This window comes from Pleurodeles waltl, chromosome 7, assembly GCF_031143425.1.
Source record: "Pleurodeles waltl isolate 20211129_DDA chromosome 7, aPleWal1.hap1.20221129, whole genome shotgun sequence".
NCBI classification, from domain to species: domain Eukaryota; kingdom Metazoa; phylum Chordata; class Amphibia; order Caudata; family Salamandridae; genus Pleurodeles; species Pleurodeles waltl.
The window spans coordinates 702,713,530-702,734,559 of NC_090446.1; the positions used below are offsets into that span (position 1 = coordinate 702,713,530).

General features: G+C 43.6%; 1 protein-coding gene across 3 annotated transcripts in view; it reads left to right on the forward strand.

Moving 5' to 3' along the window:
- AFF4 (ALF transcription elongation factor 4) overlaps nt 1–21,030 on the forward strand; it is a 902,368-nt gene that overhangs the window by 45,608 nt on the left and 835,730 nt on the right. For 2 of the 3 annotated variants that reach the window (XM_069244725.1, XM_069244727.1), the window contains exon 3: nt 12,847–12,890. The exons of the other annotated variant lie outside the window; for it this stretch is intronic. The gene's annotated coding sequence lies outside the window, so the exon portion shown is untranslated. The remainder of the gene's footprint in view (nt 1–12,846; nt 12,891–21,030) is intronic. 3 annotated transcript variants of the gene reach the window in all.

The window sequence follows — 21,030 nt, forward strand, 5'->3', positions numbered from 1 at the left end:
AAATTCTTCATTAATAATGGATTTTCAGTGTTCTTCCCCAATATCTGTCTTTTGCCCTTCACGAGTCTACGTTGTCGTTCCTTGATCAAGATATCATGATTGTGTATGCTTTAAAATATATAATACCTCTTTTTCTAGACCATTTTGTAAACTGGCAGCCAAAGGGTTTGTGCTGCAGGGGAATGGGACTACTTGTCCCATGGACAAAATAAACATTAAACTTAGTGCCCTTAACACCAAACAATTTGTTCCGGGCGTCAGGCGATAGGAATTCCACATCCCTGAACTCAGCCTGTGGTAGTCCGAGGACAATAGGACCACCACCAAAACATTCATGTCAACGTGCTCTTTCGGTCTACATCATCTTTGGGTCCCCACACCAGGTTAATGGGGGGGCCCCAAAAAAATACCTTCTCCCACCATTTAATGACTGTTTAAGCTCTTTCATGGCTGGAGCTTTTGTTTTACAGCTGGGAGTTGCTTGTGTTTCAAGGGCCTTGTTTGTAATATCATTGTTAAAGGCCTGCTCCCTCTGTATATTTGTAATGCAGTATGCCCTCTAGGGGCTAAATGTATGGTTGCACTGCATTGTTTACTCCCATTTTCTTTCTGTGTGCTTATCCCCTCTAGGGGCTAACAATATGGTAACGTGACCATGTTTCTTACAAATCATACTTTTGTTAAGTACTCTCTAGGGTCTGTTTTGAGCATTACAGTCTAGTGCGAGAAGTGTATATCTGATCAAGGCTATGATAATTGTATATGTTGTAATCTCTCCTTATTACAGTTATGACCATAATTCAGGCCAATTTAACATCCTTATTGCACTATGACTGTTAGAATAATCTTGTGATATGTTTGGGTGACCCTTCTAGTTTATTTATCCTCTTTTACTGTCTTGTGTCTTTTATTGGGAAATTGTGTTAGCCAGCAACTCTGATGGTGTGTTGGTGAATGTTGTATTCTATTGGAATTGTGGCAGATTTATTTAGGATCAGGATGGTTAATGGCAACATTTTAATTTTTTGCTGCAGGTACAAGAAGCTTTCTTTATCTGCAGGGCCACTGGAATTATATGGCAGCAAAAGACGAAATTATGAGGCAGGGTTGACCAATTTATGTGGCAAGAAATGTCCAGTTATGAATTCACAATGCCAATAGTTCTAACTGAAGCAAATGCAATACCTATTGCATAGCAAACGCTTATTGTTTTATGAATTTAACCGTATGTCACAGCAACCACCCTGCTCTACAACATGGCTAAAAGACGGGATGAGACCTATTGGCATTGCCATGCTTGTTGGGAAAGCAGTGACACAGATGCATGACTCACAGATGAAGGGCTGTTAAGTAATTCTGTTTCCATTCCTAAATTTGGCAACACATGCAAAAAGGTGGTGTGAAAGGATCCAGATTATGGGGGTGCCTCCTTTTAGATAAAGGCTTTGAGGGATGGTAAATATTGTGTTTTTTAGAGATCTAAGCTACTTCGACATTTCTGGTAAATATCAAACCGAATTTGTCAGGGCAGACACTAAGGGATTATGAAAATAGTTTTGATGGATAATTGTGACTAGACTCTTCTTCAGCCCGCTGCTGGGCATATGGATCCCATTTGGAAGATTATAGGCTTCTTTGTGTTGTACTGTGGTAAGGCATTTTAAGTAATTTTATCCTCCACACCAATTTGTAATTTTGTATCCCTTTTTAGATCGAGTCTAGGCAGTGCTGACATGTTGTAATCTGCATCTGTGGGCTTCCAACATGCCCATCACTTTCATTCGTTCCTTGGCCTGCCTTTCAAAATTTCAACGTTTGCTGCACCTTGAGGCTGTTTTGTTACCGCCTTGGAGACTGCCCCCGTTGCATGTATTATTGCATGATCTGCCTTATACCTTAGTGTGGCGCATTACTTTTTTATTACATTTTTTTTTTTTTTTTTTGCCATACTGCTTAGTGCCCGTATGTTCTTTCTTCCTCTTGATTGTTTTGGGCATGCCACTGTTTCTTTGTGGTGTCTGTGCACAAAGGCTGCAAGCTGGAGGGTGGGGGGGGAGGGGGGGGGGTTAGTTTTATTTTATTTAAGAGAGATATATATATATATATTTTTTTTAAAGGTTCATATAGTGCAAACTCAATCGGAGGAGTGCTTTACATGAGTACCACTTAATAAGTTTAGCAGTTGGAAAATATGCAAACTGGAGCATTTAACACAGAAAAGGAAATACACAAATCCTCAGTGCGGCTCAGTCAACACAGTGGGAGAGCAGTTACTTACAATAATGACTGCACTTGGGAAATTCGTCCCATAATGCTTTGCGTGGCATTTGTTTTCCAAAACATTTTTGCCCATAACTCAGCTGTGGTGGTCCTATGACAATGGTACCACCACCGAACGGCTCGGCACAACATGCCCTTTCTGTCTAGGTCATCTCTGGGTACCCACACTAGGTTAGAGGGGACTCCAAAATAGTAACCTCCCTCACCGTTCATTGTATTTTTTTATTTTTTTTATAGCTCTCTCATGGCTGGAACTTTTGTTTTACTGCTGGTAATAGTCTGTGTTTAAGAGCCTTGTTTGTGATAATATTTCAATAGGCCTGCTAGGCCTGAAAATGTTTAAGGCACTATGCTTTCTAGGGGCTTCATATATGGTTACACTAAATTACTTTCTGCCATTCTGTTTTCATGTTGTGATGCCCTCTAGGGGCTGACTATATGGTTAAATGACCATGTTTCTCACAAATGTTATTTTTATAGTTGTGTCCTCTAGGGGCCAGTTCTGATCATTACAGTCAATATATCACAATATTCGCTGCACTTGGAAACTCACCCAATAATGCTTTGCAGGGCATTCCTTCTATTAAACTTTTTTTCCCCATAACTCACCACACAATGTGCTCTTTCTGTCTAGGTCATCTGAGTCCCCACACTAGGTTGGAGGGGAACCCCAGAATAGTAATATAAAAAATATAATGAATTATGGCAATATATTCATTTTTTTCTGCAAGTAGAGGAAAAAGGTAAATGTAAGTGCTTTAGTTATATGTAGGGCCACTCGAATTATGTGGCAGAGAGGACCAAATTATGCGGCAGGGATGACCAGTTTATGTGGCAAGAAAAGTCCAGTTATGCATTTCCAATGCCAATAGCCGTAACTCAAGCAAAGGTGAGACCTAGTGCATTGCAATTCATGTTCCTTCCTTTTTTTTTTTGTTGTTTTTTTTTTCATTTAAATCACTCTCCCTACTTGCCACTCACCCAAATGACTCCCTCACTCTTACTAACCACCCCTTGTGTACCTTGTGGGTTTTATCTTTTGTGCCTTTGCATAAAAGAGAAAGCAATTCTATTGAGAATTGATGCATGATGTTTTCTGCTGAAGGAGCAGCAAGTGCCTAGGGTTGATTGTTTTGCTCTGAGACGGTTGTTTGGTATTGCTGTGAGTTAAAGTTAGACTGTGTTTTGATCCATGCTGTATTGGTTTATACAAAAGTGTTTTTAATTAAAAACAGAGGATCCATGGTAGAAAAGGGATCCAGTGATTATGACGCATCTCTATTTAATCATCTTAGTCTGTTCCACAACAAACAAAAAAAGCAGGGTTTGTTTGAAAAATTAGAAGGTTTCTACTGCACCACAAGTTTGAAATTATTCCATATTATCTGCCTACAATTTAGAAGGTTGAATGTGCAATTTTATTGAATTGGATCTTGCATGTTACATATTTACATCCGTTAAGGTGAAGAGATAATAATTTGCATGTGCGTGCCTTGTAACGTATCAAAAGCAGATTGTCTTGGACGAGTTAAACATTATTTTTCGTTTTGTCATCCGCGTTTTTTCTATTTGCATGTTCTAACAGAGAATCTGTATGTCTGCCTGTATACTGTTGACAAACATCAAGCAGAATTTCAAAGTATAACTTAATCTGGGTAAACTCTGTCTGAAACTCTTTCCACTAAGCTATATGTAGTTTTTCAGTATGAATCCTTTTCTGGATTCACATGCTGTGCATTATTCTGCCATCTAGTGATTGGGCCCGGAATTGTCTGTTTCTCTTTTTTTTTTTTTTTCTTACTCTCTTCATGCGTCTGTGGCCTAGTCTGTCTCCTGAATGACGTCAGACGGCACCCCGGAAGTTCCTTTGTGTGGTAGCCTTTTTCAGATTTTTTTTTTTTCTGTTTTTGAGTCTGGAAGTAAATTGGATGAACTCTGAGGTTATTTTGGGAACAATGGCAAAAAATCAAGACAAAAGATTTTTTTTGGGGCGGAAAATCATTAAAATCAGATGGAGGAGAGCAAGAGAAGAGAACGGTCACCCCCCATGGATGGAAAGGGTCATGGAAAACACCCCTTTTAAGTTCTGCCCGAACAGCCACCACAAGTTCGCACATCGAGGCCTACGTGAGGTCTGCAACCTCTGCCTCCTGAGGAACCACAGAGACGAGGACTCGAGGCTTGCACCCAATTTGGGCCAAAAACCCTTAAGGCCTGCCAAAAGCAGAGACAACCATCATGCAGCGATGTCCTGCGCAAAACAACAAACGTCCCTGAAGAACCTGGGCCTCTCCAGTGATGACGAGGAGCAGGCCAGAGGTGGAGAATCGACCCACAGCGAGTCAGACTTAAATCCTCAAAGGGGACACTGAGAAGAAATGGCTGCCGAAGAAATCAAAGGATGCAGAGGGAAAAATCTGAAAAGGTAAAAAGACTGTTCAAGCCCTCAGAGACTCTACACTCAGAGAAAAAGCTGCACTAGGCAACCTGATGTCCAGGAAAATAGTGATCAATGGTCAGATGCAGACCATACAGGCCCACGGATCCCTGCACAGGGAAACCAATGAGGGCAAAATGTCAAAACGGGCGGAAGCCGCCATGTGACTGGAACACCTGAAAGAGGCCCCCCATGCACTCTGAGGAGGAACAAGGGATGCCAAGGGCGAGAGTATCCCCAACGCAGGAGACTGAAAAACTCTCTGAGGTGAAGAAGAAATGGCAAAGACTGGAGGACGAAATGGTGGCACTTCTTCAGTGAAAAAAGGGAATTCAATGAGGCACTGAAAGAATTCCTAATACCAAGTAAGCCATCCACGATCACAGATGTTGAGGAGGAAGAAACGGCCCTCGAAGCCCCTGCCATGCCAGACCCGCGCGAAGAGGAGGCTGTGGAACAGTTCAACGTCCCTAAGGGGAGGAAGCAATGGGAGTCTTTGAGGAAGACTGGAATGAGCTTGAAATGGGGAGCCCAGAAGATTAGGTCAACAACTACCCCTCGAGACCTTCGCCACCAGATGTCATCACTTTCTTTAATGGCCTCATCAGATGAGCCATTGAGACATATGGAGTTCTCTTGGAGGAAAAGATAGGGGCTTTGTGTTTTCTCCTGGGAGCCCTCATACCAGCATGTAGGGGAAACCTATATCTCCCTATGCTACCTAGCTTATTGGATGAGGACAAGGAAGCCTTCAAGGAGTCCAGTGAAGGAGGAACACCAAGGATAGATGATAAAGTATACACCTTCCTTAAAAGATCAAAAATACATGCAGGTAAGCACAGTGTCAGACTCTGTCATTGTCACTACAGCAAGAAGGAGGAGCAATGCCATACCTCCACAGGACCACCTCCTGAAAAAGAAAATAAAAGGTTGGATATAGTAGGGAGGAAGATGGAAAGGGAAGCCGCAACCAAATAGCGTATAGCTAATTCTACTTCCCTCCTCAACAGATATGGCCACCAACAGTGGGACGAGATTGAAGGAATCATGAAAACTCCCAGAGGAGGACAGGAGAAGAACCAAGGCAGTTATCCAGGAGAGGAAAAACATCACCAACACTTGTTGGAAATCAGCATTGGTTACAGCGGATACAGATTGTAGACATGTGTATGGGCACTGCTCTCAGAAGGCATGCCGGTCTCAGAATCTCAGGCTTCAAACCCGAAGTCCAAGTTACCATTATTAACAAGCCCTTCGCAGGAGAGGCCTTATTCGGGCGGGAAGTGGATGAATCCTTGCAACAGGTAAAAACTGACACTACAGGGGTACTTTCAGGAAAGGAGACACCCAAAAGACCCTCAGGGAGAGGACTCTTCTCAACGGTACAACATCAAAGTCAAGGCACCACTCAGCAAGCGGTACAACAATTCCGTTACCAGCCATGGCAAGACCACATAAGGCAGCCTTTCCTTGATAGAGTAAGGGCTAGAGGCCAAACTCCCAGATGAGGTGGAGGAACCTCAGTTACTTGAAATCGGCCTCAGACCTATATACACAAGGCAGAATAGCGTATTACTCACAAGAATGGGAAAAGATAACACACAAGTGGGTGTTAAAAGTGGTTCGCCACGCTTCTTGTTAGAACTAGTAAAACCCCCTATACCAAGACTACTAAAAATAGAAAAAGTACCAAAAAAGAGAACTGATACAACTGAGGGATGATGTGAACTAACACATTTGCAAGGATGCAATATAAAAGGTACCAAAAGGAGACTCAACAATGGAAACTACTCAACCTATTTTATGGTGCCAAAACAAGACCTCACACTGAGGCCAGTCTTGGACCCCTGGTTTATAAACAAATTCATCTGCACACATTTCAAAATGACAACCTTACAAGAGGTAATTCCTCTTCTACAGAAGGGGGACTACATGGCAACGATAGACTTAAAAGATGCCCATCTGCACATACCTATAAATCAAGCACACAAGAAGTGCCTCTGATTCCTTTTCAAGGATGTACACTACCAATTCAAAGTCTTGTCCTTCGCAATAAAGTCTGAACCAAGGGTTTTTACAAAATAATTAGCTGCAGTCACTGCTTTTCTAAGAAGACTGGGAGCCCATGTCTAAAATAATCTGGACGATTGGCTGGTGAAGGCGAAAACCAGGGAAAAATGCCAAAAAGACATTCAAATAGCGATCTCAGCTCTACAAAGTGGGGTTTCCCATAAATTTCAAGAAATCGTCACCAGAACCATAAATGGAAAAGACCTTTCTTGGAGCAAGATAGGATCAAAAAGAGAGCAACATCATGCCTTTCTTAGGGGAGAGTGCGGATGATTACAAAACAAACTCTCCTTTACCAGGGGGGGCAATCACTGACGACTAGGACGATCATGAAAATGATGGGCATGTAGCATCATGTATCCAATTGACACCTCATGTAGGACTACACATGCACCTATTCCAGGAATGGCTATGCAACACTGATCACAGGTCACTAGGAGTTGGGAGGATCTAGTGGTTGTAGCAGCGAAAATACAAGAGGCGATACAATGGTGGGCATCCAAACACATATCCATAGGGAGATCTTTCATCTGTGACTGTAACTACAAAGGTTGGGGATCACGCACAGGAGCACTGAAAATCCAAGGTCAGTGTAACACACAGGCTCAGTAAAGCACATCAACTTCTTGGAAATAAAGGTGATGCTAGCCCTGAAGGCCTTTCAAACACGCAACAGGGAAGACTGTACTAATCCAAACGAACAATACAACAGCAGTGTTCTAGCTGAACAAACAAGGGCACACACAGTCATACGCACTAAGTAAACTATCCCAGGAGATCTGGAAATGGGCAATAAAGCGGAGAATCAACTTATATGCAATCCCCCTACCGGGGAAGGATAACATAGAGGTTGACAGATTGAGGAGACAGGAAAGCCGCTCACATGAATGGAAACTAAAGCAAAAGTCCCTACAAGGGATCTTCAGGCTCTGGGACACACTAACAATAGACCTGTTTGCGACCGCAGAAAACAAAAAATGCCAACTCTTTGCCCCAGGTTTCAACACCATCAATCAGAAGGGAATGCTTGGTCACTAAATTGGTCAGGGAGATTTTCTTACGCTTTTCCACTGAGTCCCCTGATACCAAGGGTCTTGGTGAAGGCCAAGCAACCAGAAACACATCTAATCCTCATAGCCCCCCAGTAGGCTAGGCAAACATGGCACACAAACCTACTTCAACTGTCCAATGGACAAATGATCAAGGTGGAGCGGGTCCTCCTCAATATGCACATGGGACACATTTTACGCCCGGAACCAGCAGCACTCATCCTAACAGCTTTGGGCCTGAATACGTAGAATTTGGGCATCTACTGCTACTACCTAGAGCTATGGAAATACTAAAGGAAGCAAGGGAACCAACAGGAAGGCAATGCTATGCTGTCAAATGGAAAAGGTACCTCATATAGTGCACAAAAAACAATACCACTTAGACAATATCTACACAGAATCCAGTCATAACCTATCTAACTCATCTACTAGACAGCAGAATCAATTAATCATCTCTCAAAGTCCACTTAGTCGCAACCATGGCCTTTACTAAGGGAGCATCATGCAAATGTTATCAAAAGATTCCTAGAAGGCACAAAGAGAATAGCTCCACCAACAAGGGCACCAGCTCCAATGTGGAGCCAGACCACAGCCTTAACACAGTTAATGACCAGTCCATTCAAACCTATCCCCAAAGCAGAACTCCGAAACATCAGCTTAAGGGCGATTTTTTTTTCCTGATGGCAGCCACATCATTACAAAGTTAGTGAACTTCAAGCATTGACAATTCATGAACCATATATACAAATTCACGAGGATAAGGTAATTTTCACAACAAACCCTCAATTCCTACCAAAGGTGAAAAGTAAATTTCATGTTAATCAAAGCATTAAACTACTGGTGTTCTTCAGAAACTCTCACACAACTGGAAAGAGCATTACACACACACACTTAATGTGAGGAGAGCCTTCCCGTATTATTTACAAGAAACATTTCCAGAACGATAATCAATTGTGTCCTATGCCAAGGCTAATGAGGGGGTTGCCTGTCACCAAGGGTACGGTCGCAAGATGTATGGTGGAAACAATACTAGCACGTTACCACACCACAGGGAGAACTCTACCTTTCCACCCAAAAGCACACTTAACAAGAAAGAAGGGCACAACTCTAGCTTTAATGGCAAATGTGCCTATAGACACAATCTGCGCAGTTGCAACAAGGGTGTACCCTCACACATTCACTAAACACCACTGTGTGGATGTCCAAATGCATAAAGAAGTGCACTTGGGACAGAAGGTGTTACAGCACCTGTTTAGGAGTTCATCCTCATTACACCCCGAAAGACCCAAGGAAGGGGAACCTGAAGATGGCTACCATGCAAAGGGACTTACGGGGAGCTGTTGCCCGTCATACAGGGAACGGACTAGGACGCCAAACGGTGGTCGACGACGCCCGAAGAGAGGAGGAAAAAATAAGAGAGAGAAACAGACTATTCCGGACTCAACCATTAGATGGCGCAATATTGCACAACAAGTGAATCCAGAAAATTCTTCAATTTGCAAATCCACTCCTACGGGTAAGTAACCATTTCGTTTCATTCCCTTAAATGAAATCCATATTTTCCATTGCTGTGCTTGAAGCTAGTACTTAACTTTTAAAAGTATGTGTGTTAGAAATGGGGTTTTTGGTTGGCAGTCATGTTGCCCTCTGTCCAAGCAAGAACCCTCACTCTAGTCAGGGTAAGTCACACACAATCCAAAATCAGCCTGTGCCCACCCTCTGGTAGCTTGGCACGAGCAGTCAGGCTTAACTTAGAAGGCAATGTGTAAAGTATTTGTGCAATTAATCATACAATACCACCATATAGCACCACAAAAATACACCACACAGTGTTTAGAAAAATATATAATATTTATCAGGATAATTGTAGGTCAAAAAGAATAAAGTTGCAATGGGAAATTGTAGAGATATCACTGAAAAGTGATATAAAGTGTCTTAAGTCTTTAGAATATAAACAAAGTCTCTTTCAAGCACAAGTACCTGGTTTACAGTGGAAAAATCTCCTCAGAGGGCCACAAGAGAAGAGGTGCGTGGAAAAAGAGTGTGTGCGTCGATTTCTCCCCAGCACACATGGACTTGCGTCGTTATTTTCCACGCGGGGAAGTCGTGTGTCGTTTTCCGGCGCGCGGACAGTCTCTTTCTGTGGATCGCGGGGATTACCAGATGTCCCGGGTCTGTGCGTGGATTTTCCTGCTTGTTCTCCGGCTGCGCGTCGGTCTGCGGGGCTGCGCGTCGAAATTACGATCTCACGGCAGGCGTCGCGTCGATTTCTCCTCTAGACTTCGATCTGCGGGGCTGCGCGTTGAACTTACGATCTCACGGCAGGTGTCGCGTCGATTTCTCCTCTAGAGGTCGGGCGGCGTTGTCCTTGCGAGGCCGTGAGTCGGATCTTCGATCGTCCCAAGAGCGTTGCGTCGATCAGCGTCGGAGTGCGGCGTTTTTCTCGCCGTCGAAATTTTCGGCGCACGGAGTGTCCAAGTAAAAGAGAGAAGTCTTTTTGGTCCTGAGACTTCAAGGAACAGGAGGCAAGCTCTATCCAAGCCCTTGGAGAGCACTTTCACAGCCAGACCAGAGTTCAGCAAGGCAGCAGGGCAACAGCAAGGCAGCAGTCCTTTGTAGAAAGCAGACAGGTGAGTCCTTTGAGCAGCCAGGCAGTTGTTCTTGGCAGGATGTAGTTTCTGGTTCAGGTTTCTTCTCCAGCAAGTGTCTGATGAGGTAGGGCAGAGGCCCTGTTTTATACCCAAATGTGCCTTTGAAGTGGGGGAGACTTCAAAGAGTGGCTAAGAAGTGCACCAGGTCCCCTTTCAGTTCAATCCTGTCTGCCAGGGTCCCAGTAGGGGGTGTGGCAGTCCTTTGTGTGAGAGCAGGCCCTCCACCCTCCCAGCCCAGGAAGACCCATTCAAAATGCAGATGTATGCAAGTGAGGCTGAGTACCCTGTGTTTGGGGTGTGTCTGAGTGAATGCACAAGGAGCTGTCAACCAAGCCCAGCCAGACGTGGATTGTAAGGCACAGAAGGATTTAAGTGCAAAGAAATGCTCACTTTCTAAAAGTGGCATTTCTAGAATAGTAATATTAAATCCGACTTCACCAGTCAGCGGGATTTTGTATTACCATTCTGGCCATACTAAATATGACCTTCCTGCTCCGTTCAGATCAGCAGCTGCCACTTCAACAGTGTATGAGGGCAGCCCCAATGTTAGCCTATGAAGGGAGCAGGCCTCACAGTAGTGTAAAAACGAATTTAGGAGTTTTACACTACCAGGACATATAACTACACAGGTACATGTCCTGCCTTTTACCTACACAGCACCCTGCTCTAGGGGTTACCTAGGGCACACATTAAGGGTGACTTATATGTAGAAAAAAAGGGAGTTCTAGGCTTGGCAAGTACTTTTAAATGCCAAGTCGAGGTGGCAGTGAAACTGCACACACAGGCCTTGCAATGGCAGGCCTGAGACAAGGAAAAGGGGCTACCTAAGTGGGTGGCACAACCAGTGCTGCTGGCCCACTAGTAGCATTTAATTTACCAGCCCTATGCACATAAAGTGCACCTTACTAGGGACTTATAAGTAAATTAATAGTCCAATCAGGTATGATTCAAGGTTACCATGTTTTAAGGGAGAGAGCATATGCACTTTAGGACTGGTTAGCAGTGGTAAAGTGCGCAGAGTCTAAAAACCAGCAAAAATGAGGTCAGAAAAAGAAAAGGAGGAAGGCAAAAAGTTTGGGGATGACCCTGTCAAAAAGCCAGGTCCAACAATGTGAAATTACATAGTTTGAGTACATCAAATTTCGGGGTGTGTATAATTTCATGAAATGCAAATCTGTCATTTAGCGCTATATTGTGAAATGCAAGCTGTCAATATTTGATGTGAGGGTGCATTGTGCTCTACATGGAAAAAAAAGAAGCATTTGCAATGCAATGGGTCTCGCGTTTGCTTGAGTTAGAGCTATTAGCGTTGTAAATTTCTAACTGGACTCTTCGTGCCTCATGAATTGAAAATGAAAAGTAAAACAGTCAACCTAAGCAAGCCGATTCAAAGTGCCACGGCCGCCGTGAGCGCAAAGGAGAGACACAAAAGGAAAAGGAAGTTTGCTTGCAGTTAAACATATTGCCAAACATGCAATTATCCATGTAACTGGGTCGATGGCCAAGGCGGTATCAAAACCACCCCAAGGCGGGACAAACAAAGCATTTATCAATGTCATCAAAGAATTTTTGAAAGGCAAGCCCACGAACATGTGAAAGAGGTGGGTGTGGTTAAAAGCCCACATGAATACCAACACGTCGGAAAAGCAGAGCTTGCGCACTGCTATGCTCGACTTAAAAAGTGCAAAAAACACAACTTTAATTACACCAGCATAATTAAAATTTTCCCTGGGATTAGTTAACATATCTTAACCAACACAATCCAAATGCTAATTAGAAATGTTTTTTATGTGGCTTAAGAGGTTGTTATTTATTACTTTGGAAACGTCAAGTCGAGTTTAGAACAATTATAAAGAAATCCAAGTTAGTAGTTTTTCAGTTACATGTCCTTTGCAAAGTGTACAATTGAAAGAAAATAAATATACACAGGACAGTAGTGAAAGTGTTAAATCAACCCCGCGTTTTCCCTTCTGTGATTTAATTTTAAATCGCCCATGTACCAGGTTTACACGAACTTGGCCATAATGACCTTGCTTTAGAGTGTACACTTCTCACTTATGTCCTCCGCCTCGGGTCAGGTCATAGTGGCATATGTTGGCCAAGATTCAGGCTTAACCTTGAGTTGTGAACATTACAGATTCACTTCAAATGGGTGATGCATTGTTAGTGCCGGGATAATAATGATCAGATATGCATGTCGAAAACTGCTCTCAATCAACTCTGTTATGAATATACACTTGTTAAATTCCCTAAATTAATTAAAGATTATAATTTACCCCGCAGACAATGTTAGTCCTCTTTGAGCCTTGTTTTTAAACCTGTGGGAACCATTAACAATTTCTCTTCGCATATTTTGTAGATGGACTTTTGTGCTTCAGAAAGAGTTTAAATTGTGCTTCTAAAGTAAGTTACTTTTGTTTCTTCGTTATGAAAGGCATTTAAATTGTGTATAACATCTAGATCTGTTAGATAATTTAAAGGTCCGATTTGATGAAGTCTGCTTCTGTTACAATAGCTGCTACCATGTGATAACAATATCACATTGGTAAACATTAAGATCTCAATTTGATTTGATGAATCTGTGTAAGAAGTGTATGCTGCCATCCAGTCTGTATGAGAAATGTGAAAGTTTTTGTGCATGTGTTTTTTTTTTTTTTTTGGTCTTGTTTTTGTTTAATGAAAACAGTTTCGGTAGTCTGCAAACCCATGTATATTGTTTCCAGCATTGGTTTATTTTTCATCTGTTTGATACTTACTACATGCAGTCACGTTTATTACAAATCTCAACATTTTCGGTCACTGCACAAAACCTTAGTTTAACATACACCATTTTACCTAATGGAAAGATATGCAACAATTAAAACTAAAGATACACAACTGCGGCTTTGAAGTCCACATCAGTGGTTTAAATGCTTCTGTGCTAATTCAGTCCAACAGGGCCGTAAATGTGCACCATCGCTATCAGTTTCCTGTTACCTCTTATGTAATGCCATTATGCCCTCAGAAGCACAAGCCCTTTGCGCAGTTTATGGTACAATTTATAATATGACCCCAGCTGTTGATCCCTAAAGTTGCAGATTCCAATGGTGCTCTAGGTTTACTTTTTTGCCCAAAACCAGTGTTTCTCATTTGTTCATTTGTTACCAATGGTCTTTCACCTCGGGAGGTAAACAGTTAAGCTGACAGTTACTCTTCTATGGAATAAATACTACCACCACGTAGTATTGCAGCTCCTTTCTATCTATTATAATCCATTATTTAGTATTGATCGTTCACATACAAATGTACATCTTGAAATGTTTATCCTGAGTTACAATTGGGTACACCCTACTTTGTGCAGCCTTTATAGTGAAAACATTCTACAGATGATTTGTGAACTGCTTCACAGAACTTTTTCAAGTGTTTTATTATGATGTTGGAGAGCTGAAGATATTGTCTGCTTTAAATATTTTGAGCATAGATAGCAGTGGTACTATCTGAATATACAACTACATCAATGGGGTAGTGCCTTGAGGCACACTAGGGAAGTAGAAGGTATCTTACACAATCATTGGATAAATGCATTGGGTTTGTGAGGTTCTAGAAGCTTTCTCTGGCGCAGGGTGTATGGGTAATTGTCATTAGCATCTTGGTGTTGCTGATTTCACTATGCCGATTAGATTGCTCTGCATGGCCTTGGTTACCTTTGGTTACCTTTTGGTAAATCACCCTAAGGAGATGAGGCTAGTGAAGCCAGTGGTAACGTGGGTAGATGGCAATGGCTGAACTTGTACTATAACAGCATGGAGGAGGGTGGGCTGAGGGTGTGTGGTGGCTACGTTTTTTTTTATTTCATTAACTTTGGTGTGCTTGTAGTGCAAGTTACTTTTTTAGTCGAAACTAAATCCTAGTCCATTTAGTTGTATTGGAGAAGAATCTGCTTACTACTTGGATCACAGGTGCAGTGCTTGAACCGGTAGCACTCATTTTTGTGGACTGGCACTTATTTTTCTGCATTAGACATTTACTGTGAGCGAGCAAAAGAGGGTAAAATACACAAAACAGTAACAAGGAGGAAGGGAAAGACAAAAAACTCACAAACGGACAAAGTGGGAACCTGCAAAAACTAGCAAGGTGCAGGGAGTGCCTGGTTGTGTATTAAAGTGCTGGATAGCCCCATGGTAGTCATGTGCTCTACAAATACATAACATAAAGAGGCATGAGGTGAAATTAAGACTAAGCAGCTTTGGTATTTAGAGCATCTGACAGAGATTTGGGCACCAGCACTTATCCTTTTACAAATTTAGTACTGCACAGTTGGAAGGAACAATACTTCAAATGCCACACAATTCGATGCTTGAGCATTCCTAGAAGAGCTTTGACAACACCTGGAAGGGGATGGCTTTTTCCTTGAAGGTTGCAGCTCAAAGCAAGCAGTAGTTTTCCAGGCTATGTGGTGGCCGTATATTTTCTTTTCCTACGTCTAGCTAAGCAAGGGTACACTACTCTTGCTTCTACCTGGGTTGAATGGCTCTGGGTATTACTCTCATTCCAGAAGCCTATCTTTTGCAGTGGTAGTATGGGTGCCTCTTTTATGTTCAGCGCATATTTTTCATATGGGGGGTGGCATGACCAAATCCTATTTTGCCACAGGTGTGTGGGAAAGGAGTGAGTGTCTACCACCATTTTGATTCTCCATTTAAGAGTGACCTGGATAGATGGGCCATTTGAAATGTTAAGTTGATGGTGTTTAAAGAAACATATCATTTTTGCAGCATTATTCCTTTTCTGTATTAACATGCTGTGTGTTATTCTGCTATCTAGTGGTTGGATCCTAATCTCTCTCCCTGCCTCCCCTTTTCGTGGGTGTTGTCTGTAACCATTTGGTGCAGTGTTCATCCTCCTTTGATGTCAGACGTGCACCCAGAAAACCTCGCTGTGTTGTCGCCATCTTAAGATTGTTTTTTTGCCAGTGGATCTGAAAGCAATAGCTCAAGCTCTATGGCTGAAGGCAGCACCTAAGATGATATGTTGGATCATCAGAGGAAGGACGAAAGATAAAGAACAAAAAATTGAAAACCGAAGGGCACCGAAAATCATCAAAAAGGTGCCCAGCTTATCACTGAAGGAAAGAGCTGGACCATGTTAGCGGCCGACCACTAAAGTCGTAGAATTGCGTGGAAGGAGTAAGAGAACCACCAAGGGAAATGGAGAACACTCCCTTTAGAGTTTGCCCCAAGTGCCACCAAACGGTTGCTCAAAAAAAGGCAACCATCTAGTACCAGAGGACCATGATACTTGGAGTTGTGAAGTGGGTGCAGAGTTGAGCCCAAACCTTGAAAGCTAGGGAGAGGCAGAGGTGTGCTCACGAGACAATCATGCAGACTTGGAGGAAGGGGGGATCGTTGCTGAGGGATCTCTGCCTCCTAAAAGGTGTCCTACTCCTCACTTGACAAACGTGGCTCCGGCAGAAGGCTCGATGTTGTAGTGGAAGAGGTTGGCCAAGTGTAAGCAAAACAGTTTACAAAGAAACCCAGGGATTGGGGACCGTGAAAACACCAGGTAACATTGAAAAAGTGATCTGCAGCTGACCCTAAGGCTTCGGAATCTAAGCCACAAAAGACTGCCTCCACCACTAAAGGAAAGGACACAGATAAAGGTTGTTTCTCAAAGGAGCCATAGACGTTGAACGGTGATCGAGAAGAAGTGAAGGCAAAGGAAGGCTTAGTAGAGATGCTGGACCTGAATTAAGGGGCATCTTGATTTTGAAGAGCAGGACTTTGAAATTGGATGGATGAAAAGGGTTGAGGCAAAAATTGCAGCAATCATACAGAAGAAAGATTTCGAGGCTTCTATGAAAGGAAGAGAGTGGTGAGTAGGACCAGCACAGTGACCTAAATTCACTAACTACTGCTGAACCTCCGGAGGAGTAGCAGGGGCAGGAGATGTTTCTTTATGAGGAGGAAACCGGGGACCACTGGACATTCCAGGGCACCAGAAGCAGCGCCAAACAGTGAGTAAGTCCTGGAAACTGATTTGCGGGAAGAGGTCATCCACACCTACCCCTCGAGACCTTTGCCACTTGATGACCTCGCAATGTTATAGAGAATTGGGTTACAGATAAGTGCTGTGTATAGGTAAAGGAAGAGAGGACGCATGATTGTTTCCTCCTAGAGACACTCCTACCATCCCAGAGTAGGAACCCAATACCTCCCTGTGGTGCCAAGGATTCCAGATCAAGGGAGTAAAGACTTGAGAGTCAGCATCTTGCAAGGCAAAAACACCCAGGATACAGATGAAAAATAAACATTTCTCGAACAGGGCAGGCTGTAATGTAATGGCAGAGTCCATCATTGTAGCCACGGAAGAAAGAGGGCAAATGGCCCAACATCCACATGACCTCCTTCAGAGAATGAAAGTAAGAGAGTGTTAAAAGGTCTTCCTTCAGGAGTGGGAAAAGTCACAATAGACAAATAGATCCCCAACATCATCCAGCTTAGTTACTGCATAGACTGGAGCCAATCCAAAGAAAAGACTATATCGAGAGGAGGAAATGTGTTGCAAAACACAGTTCAGGAACCACTGCAATAAAGGGCAACAGAGAGGGTGCCCACAACAGAAATTACTCTGCATAGTTACTTGTCCCAAAACTGGAAAAGCCATTAAGAATATTCCTGGACCTCGCTACTTAAAAAAAAAAAAAAAAATGATAAAGACACAAGTTCAAAATGACTACAGTGCAAGAGGTCTTCACACAATTGCAGGAAAAAATATATGACAACCATGGACCTAAAAGATTGTTATCTACACATCCCCATGAACCGCAAACCCAAAGTACTTCTGGTTCATAGCCGACAGGACACTTACCAATTCATAGTGCTCCCATTCAAGATTAAGTCGGGACTCAGACTATTCAGAGAATGACCAGCTCACCTAAGATGAGAACAAATGCCTAGACGACTGAATAATGAAGGCAAACTCATATGCATGGTGCGAAAAGGACACCAGGACAATCATGGACACTCGCTGCACTCTAGGTTTCACAATGAAAATCCAAAATTCCTCCACGAAACTGGAGAGTGAAATTATCTTCCTGGATGCATGAATCCACACGGTGACCGCAAAAGCTTTCCCTACGGTTAAAAGGATTCAAGCAATAACAGACCAGGCTCGTCGGTTCCGCAAGGGACAGACTCTGACAGTGAGAACTGTGACAAAGATGCCTGGCATTGCACGGATTCCACATCCAAGGCTACACATGAGACCACTGCAGTAGTAGGGTTGATACAAAACCACTGGCCACAGACGAGATGTTGGGAAGATATAGTAGTTGTAACGTTAAGAGAACCGGAAGAGATAACCTAGTGGAACTCGGGCAACATAACTGTAGGCAGGGCCTCTTAGAACAAACTCCTACAGAGACCATCACCACAGATATGTCCAACATGGTCCGGGGAGTGCACATGCAAGAGCTAATCATCAGATGAATATGGAGGGTGGGGGAAGCGGTCCAACACATCAGTGTCCTGCCCTAAAGGCCTTTCAGACACAAGTGATGGGGATGACAGTGCAAATTCAGACGTACAACACAACCACAATGTTCTGTCTGAACAGAGGAGGACTGACAAGATCACATATGCTGTCAAAAGTAACACAGGAGATCTGGAGATGGGCCATTCAGAGAGGAATAGACCGGATAACAGTCCATATGCCGGGTATAAAAAAACTGTGAGGTAGACAGACTAAGTAGATAAGCATTTGTATAACAAATTAAAGGTCTTTCAGCAGTGGGGGATTAGTGATTGACCTTTTCTCAACCCTGGAAAATACAAAGTGTGATGACTGATCCAGTCAACCACACTGCTCTCCCAGGAGAAAGCCCTGGCTACAGACTGGTCAGGACATTTTGTGTACGCTTTTTCAAATAATTCCCCTCATGGCTTTAGCAATTTAAATAGTCCCAAATGACAGTAATCCATTTTTAAAAAAAATATATTTATTGGTTTTATTTACCAAAATATGATACAAATTGTACAATTTGCAACCGCAGGATGAACCAAAACAATGACTAATTATCTAAGTCATGTAACAATTACACCCCCCCCCCCACCCCCCCCCCCCCCCCAATATGCACTTCACGGAACACTTCTAATCTTGCGGTATCATTTCTGGCTGCACCCTCCATGGGTTTATCCTTCCTTGTTCATTTTATATAGGCATTCGCTTGAGACCAGTGTGGACCTTGCTTTGCGTGCATGAGTTCCCTAAATGTCTGAGGGGGGCCTCAACTTAATTAGTGTGTGCGGGTGGCTCCCCTGGTTTTCTGCTCTCCACGCGTCGCTAAAACTGTGGTGACATAGATTTAGTGGGCGACTATTACTGGACAAATGGGGGGAGATGGTGTGCTTACTCTGTGGTGCCTGGGTGTACTATGGATTTTGTTTCCTAGGTGGGGGGTGCAGAGAAATTTATGCTGTGGTTGTTGCAAATACGCGTGCCCCGGTTCAAGGCGGCTTCTCATCGTTTTTGGCCTCCAGCTTTGTCACCATATCCTCCCATGTAGAGCATCCTGTGTGTTGTCGCCCTTCGCGCACCAATCTTTTTAGTACCTGATATTCAGTGCGAGCCCAGCGTATTATTAGAGAGTGCCAGGATTTCAGGTCAGGAGCCTTAGCGGCTTTCCAATGCATTGCTAATAACCTTTTGTACATTAAAAAGGCCAGGTCTATGAATTTGTGTAAATGTCTTTGTTTTTTTGGTCTCTTCCCAAGTCCCAGCAGACAGGACCCGGGGTCTGCTACTAGTGCAAGTCCCGTTAGCCCAGATACCTCCTCTACCACCTCTGCCCAGGCCGTTTGTATATTCGGGCAGTCCCATACCATATGATAAAAGGATGCCGACGTTGATCTACATCTAGGGCATATTGTTACTGCATCAGGGAACATGCGCTTTATTCTGGCTGGGGAGAGATATGTTTGATGCGTGTAATTAAATTGGGTATATCTAAATCTGGGATTCCTTGACACACCTCTGATGTGGGATAGGACCTTGGGCCAGTCATCCAGTGGTATCGGAGTGGGGAGTACTGCATTCCATCTACCCCATGCTTTCCCTGTTTGTGTATCCGGTGTCCTGTTGAGGGTTCTGTATAGATTGGATATTATTTTTGTTTGATCACTATATTGTAGAAGCTGGTGAAACACAGGGGAGATCTCTGGTTCCGAGGTGCCCATTCCCCATATTCTCCTGATTTCGTGACATACGGCATGATATGTCAGGAACTGCCCCGGATTTATCTCCGTAAGGGCCTGGATAGCCTCGAACGTCATTAATTTACCGTCTTCATAGCAATCCCCTACGGTCAGTATTCCTGCTTCATTCCACTGCTTTACGGCTTGCATCCTCGCTGCATTTCCCACCAATAGGAAGTTCAGCGGAACGTATGGAGAGTATGGGAGCTTATCCGCTCTTTTTTGCACAAACCTGGCCCAGCACGTATGCGCAGCTGCAAGCAAAGGGTTGACCCGTGTCACTCTGGGGGGCTTTGACGATAGCCAATTTAAAAGGGGGATCCCATTCCGCCGGGGCTCGAGGCTCATAGGTTCCGCTTGCTCTGGTCTGTGGATCCAATGTTGGACCCATTGAAGTTGTGCAGCTGCATAGTATTTTTCAAAATTCGGAGTTCCTAGGCCACCGTTATCCAGCGGATGCTGCATTGTGGATAGCGCCACTCGTGCTCTGCCACCTCCCCAAATAAGCTGCAGTAATGCTGTGTTTAGATTGCTAAAGAAGCGTTTGGGAATGATTATCGGCAGGGCCGCAAAGTAATATAAAAGCCGAGGTAGAATCAACATATTAGCAATCGCCACCTTGCCGGGTGGCGAGAGAGGGAGCTTGTTCCAGAATTGTAAGGAGCCTTTTATAGAAGTTAGCGCCTTCCCCAAGTTCCCATCTCTTAAGTCTTCCGTGGCATGATATATGTTTATCCCTAGGTATTTAAATGTTGTAGGGCACCACTTAAGGTGTCCTACCTCTGGAGGATCATGGTTGCTGGGAGCCCTTTTAACCAGGGGAAAGACACACGACTTCTCCCAGTTTACCACAAGGCCAGACAGGCCTCCGAATTCAGCCAATAAGGATATTACAGGTGGAATAGCTGCACAACCGTTCCTAATATATATCAAAGCATCATCAGCATATAGTGAGATCGTGGGATGTAATCCATTTCTAACAATTCCCCATTTGTGCTCCATGTGGCGAACTTTTGCCGCTAACGGTTCCATTGCTATGGCAAACAGTAGCGGGGATAATGGACAGCCCTGCCGTGTCCCCCTGGAGATCGGGAAACTATCAGAGATCACCCCACCTGACTTCACCCTCGCGCTCGGATTAGAGTACAATGTCCGAACCCAGCGGATGTAATTAGGGCCTATTCCCATGCGGGCCATCGTGGCCAACAGGAAGTCCCATTCGAGCGTATCAAAGGCCTTTTCTATGTCCAATGAGAGCACCATTTCCTCCTGTGCGTTCTTGGGGGTATCTCCTATTATACTCAGCAGCCTAC